Source organism: Salvelinus sp. IW2-2015, unplaced genomic scaffold (assembly GCF_002910315.2).
Source record: "Salvelinus sp. IW2-2015 unplaced genomic scaffold, ASM291031v2 Un_scaffold1900, whole genome shotgun sequence".
In the NCBI taxonomy this organism is placed as follows: domain Eukaryota; kingdom Metazoa; phylum Chordata; class Actinopteri; order Salmoniformes; family Salmonidae; genus Salvelinus; species Salvelinus sp. IW2-2015.
Genome location: NW_019943261.1, coordinates 78,511 through 82,775, shown reverse-complemented (window position 1 = coordinate 82,775; position 4,265 = coordinate 78,511). Strand labels below are relative to the sequence as shown.

Genomic DNA, 4,265 nt, shown 5'->3' with positions numbered 1-4,265 from the left:
TTGCGCAACATGGATGCTTCAATGAGTGGTGTGACTAATGCTGTTTTTTCTCTTTTCCAGACCATGTCTGCAAAAGAGAAAGTGAAGTTTGAGGACATGGCCAAGGGTGACAAAGTCCGTTATGACAAGGACATGAAGGGTTATGTGCCCCCAGGGATCTAAGGCAGCAGGAAGAGAAAGAAGGACCCAATGCCCCAAGAGGCCACCGTAAGTACTCCACTTATACGACTTATTGATTTCTGTAGTGTTCTGTTCAGATTTTGGAACTAAATGTGTTCTCAACATTCTATCCCAATAGTTCTGCATTTTTCGTGTTCTGTGCTGAACACCGTGGAAAGAATCAAGGCTGATAACCCAGCATGGGCATTGGAGACATCGCCAAGCAGCTGGGTCTGCTGTGGGCAAGCAGACTCCCAAAGAACAACTGCCACACGAAGCAAAGGCCGCCAAGCTGAAGGAGAAGTATGAGAGGTAAGGTCCACTCCAGAACAAATCCCCACCATTTGATACATTGATTTGCTAACTGTTTCGTAGGCATGCTTTGCCCCGCCCCCCGGAAAAAAAACAACTTTTACATGGCGGCTGCTCAGTCAGAACTTACCCTCCACCTCTCTGAGCATTTCTTTGAGAACTCGGAAAAGTTCACTGAAGTTCCTGGGTGTTTTTTCTTGTGTTCTTCCCGGCACGTCGCAACAAAGAACGCATAGGAAGAAGTCTTTCCCTTCGGCTTATTAGGATCTTTACCCGGCATGGCTGCTATATTCTGAAAAAGGAAAAACATATATTAAGCAAAAATTTAATAAAATCTCAAAATATATAAATAACGTTAAAAGGTATGTATTCGGATGGTACCACCGAGTAAACGAGCCACAAACCACTCCACGGACAGCCCAAGGACGCGAAACCGCGCTAATCCGATTGAGTTCCTGCTTCATTGTGGCTATACGGCTAGGACAATAAGCGTCCCTCCATTTTGTTTCCCGCCTAAACCAAGTCTCCCAACAAATGCAATAAGTAGGATCAAACCATTTATTCGTTGATAATTGGTCATCAGAATGATACCCGTTAGTCATAAATAAACACCGAAAMGTTACCTAAACCATTTCTGCAAGGCTGATCAAAGTTAGTTTAGTAACGACGCTAGCTGGGCTAGCTCAATGGCAGCAAGTATGGAATGCATCGTGCAACATCGCTACCGACTACCTAGCACGATGTTAGCATGTTATGTCTGAAAGAAGTACCCAAAAAGTATTTTCTGGACGGAAAACATTTTAAAATGTTCSTTATCATACTGAACATTCTTGGCTACGACGAGAACAATATATTCTTTAAAAATGTGTTATGGCATCAAGTTAGCTAGCTAAATAGCAACTGCATCACAGCGCGCGCTTCCCAACTTCGCTGGCTTAGTTGAATAAAATAGTTTACCACATATATTCTTCAGTAAGCATTTGAGAGGTTTTGRCTTAAGTTAAAAAGCATTCCAAAAACAAACTTTACATGTAGAAAATCACGAAAGATTTGATAGGCYTAGAAGTTCCCTTACTCACCTATTATCCAGCCACACAAATACAATGASTGCCAATGTWAAGTCCTTCGCACTGTTTTGTGGGTGAGAGACAGTTCGCACAAACTTGATTAAATGTTTTTTAGAGCTCCTCCCGCTTGTCATATACGGTTGGCTGAAATTACGCATTTAAATTTGAATCTGGGACCCAGGGCATGAACGGTGTTTGGATTGGCTGAAGGTCTATATTTTGAGACTATCACGGTTGTCTGTGGCGGCTCAATGGCAAACTCATGTGATTGGCCGGAGTGGGGATTTAAAATAGACGGCGCCAAAAGCCTAAACGCTTTGAAGGGGGTTGTTTGTTGGATGGCCGTTCCCACTGGGTCAGTGCTATCCAAGATCATTGGGACGTCCCTACCCTAACCTTAACCCTTACTTTAACCTTACCTAACCTTAACTATTAACCTACCGTAACTATTTACAATGTTGACTGCAATGGGAGTGGTAGTGACGTCCCAAGGATCATATTAACAGGATCCGTTGCCACTGCTAGCCCGTCAGATAATTTAGGAAACAATAGAAATGAACAGTTATTGATGAAAATAAAAACACAATAAAATGTTTGKGCTGCGAGATAACAGATGCCAGTAATCAAGGTGAATGATCATGAAATGAAACTAAAACTTACCAAAAAAATCACAAAAATTAAGCCAATCTGATTTGAGCAACAACATGCGCAGACATTTGAGCTAGATTTCAATATGCAATGCAAATAACATGTATGTATTCGTTTTCAATATTTCAGACAGTGTTACAACGTTACTACAGAAAGACCRCACACAGCCATTGATACGTTTTGCCTGAGCTCTTATAAATGCTCAAATGTTTCCATGTGCAAGTGTCCATCTAGCTAGTCAGAAATGTAACAGCAAGCTCCACCATAACCGTAGAACAAGAGCACAAAGGCCAGCAGGGGAACAGCTGTCAGCTGCGTGCGGATGCGACCCCAGTGTGCTCCCACGCTTTTTGTTGTACTACCGAGCCGCAGACACTGTAGCAATGTAAAGCCACGCCACGCGACTGAAGCTTTTGTTTTCAAACAGTCTTAAATCAGGATATCATTGCAATATTGGCCTAGTAGTAGCTTTATATAGCCTAGTTAAGCCTATAGCCTAGKCTATTGTTGCAGCCTGGTCTCATAGACTAGACGTAATATAGTATATGTAAATCCGGGTCACTCAAATTGGTATGATATGTTACTTTTGATATGCTTATGTAACGGCTAGCTAGTTAGCGGTGGTGCGCGCTAATAGCCTTCACTCGTTTGAAGTCCTTGTCTGACCTAGAAGTAGTGTTGCTCCTTGCTCTGCAGGGCCGCGTTTGTGGAGCGATGGGTAACGATGCTTCGTGGGTGATGTTGTTGATGTGTGCAGGGGTCCCTGGTCCGCGCGAGGGGAGGGGACTAAGTTATACTGTTACATTGTGCGTGGACCAGTACTGGTTGCTTGGTATGCGGAGGAGAGAGTCGAAGGGGGGTGAGTGTAAGGATGTGAAATGGCTAGCTAGTTAGCGGTGGAGGCGCTAATAGCTTTCAATCGTGTGTCAATGGGACCTTGAAGTAGTGGTTCCCCTTGCTCTGCAAGCGCCGTGGCTTTTGTGGAGCGATGGGTAACGATGCTTCGTGGGTGACTGTTGTTGATATGTGCAGAGGGTCCCTGGTTCGTGCCCGGGTCGGGGCGAGGGGACGGACTAAAGTTATACTGTTACACTTACATAAGACACATTTTTGCCTAAGGCAAAAAGGTTAGGGTATAATGTGACAGTCTAGCAACCCAAAGGTTGTGAGTTTGAATCTCATCATGGATAACTTCAGCATTTTAGCTAATTAGCAACTTTTCAACTACGTACTACTTTTTAGCTACTTTGCAACTACTTAGCATGTTAGCTAACCCTTCCCCTAAACCTAACCTTAACCCTTTTAGCTAACCCTAACTTTAACCCTTTAACCTAACTCCTAAACGTAACCCTAACCCCTAGCCTAGCTAATGTCAGCCAACTAGCTAACATTAGCCACCTTGCCACCTAGCTAGAATTCATAGCATATCATATGCTTTGCTAATTCATAACATATTGTATGTTTCGCATATTAATTTCACAAATTTGTAACATATTGTATATTTGCATTTGTTAAATATAATATGAATTGTAAGGCGTAACATATCATACAAAATGGGTGATGGACATCCACAAATTAATACATATCATACGAAAGTAAACATATCATACCAAAGTAAACATATCATACCAAATAGAGGGTACAGAATAATACGTAATGCTCTGAGACCAGGTTGCAGCCAGCATGACAATTTTCCTCTGATCAGTCAGTGCAGCAATCAATACTACAGATAAGTATGTTTATTCTCACAAATGTACATTATCGCAGCATCAATGTGTGTTTGCTAGCTACTGTCCGCATTGTCCTTAGCTGCAATTTCAGATAGACCTACTAGGCAACATACCTGAGCTATTTTGATGCATCAGCAATAAATGTACCCATTTTATAACTAATTAGTCCAGGTGTGTGGCGAGCTCGAGCTTGGTGGTCTATTGTTGGGGTCAGCTTTSTAGATTTACTARGTTAAAGTAGTAGTCCAATGTTTAAATCATTTATTAAAAACGTATCCTTGCTCTACACTCTTAGAAAAAAGGTGCTACCTAGAACCTGAACAGGTTCTTCGGCTGTCCCCATAGGAGA

At 42.3% G+C, this 4,265-nt stretch overlaps 1 long non-coding RNA gene across 1 annotated transcript; it reads right to left on the bottom strand.

Annotated features, from left to right (window-relative positions):
- Positions 1-589: 589 nt before the first annotated feature.
- On the bottom strand, positions 590-2,213 carry LOC112072357 (uncharacterized). Its single transcript, XR_002894295.2, has 3 exons — positions 2,199-2,213; positions 1,551-2,059; positions 590-763 (listed from the first exon to the last, which is right to left on the bottom strand). It is a non-coding gene; the product is annotated as an uncharacterized lncRNA (long non-coding RNA).
- Between the last annotated feature and the right edge of the window lie 2,052 nt (positions 2,214-4,265).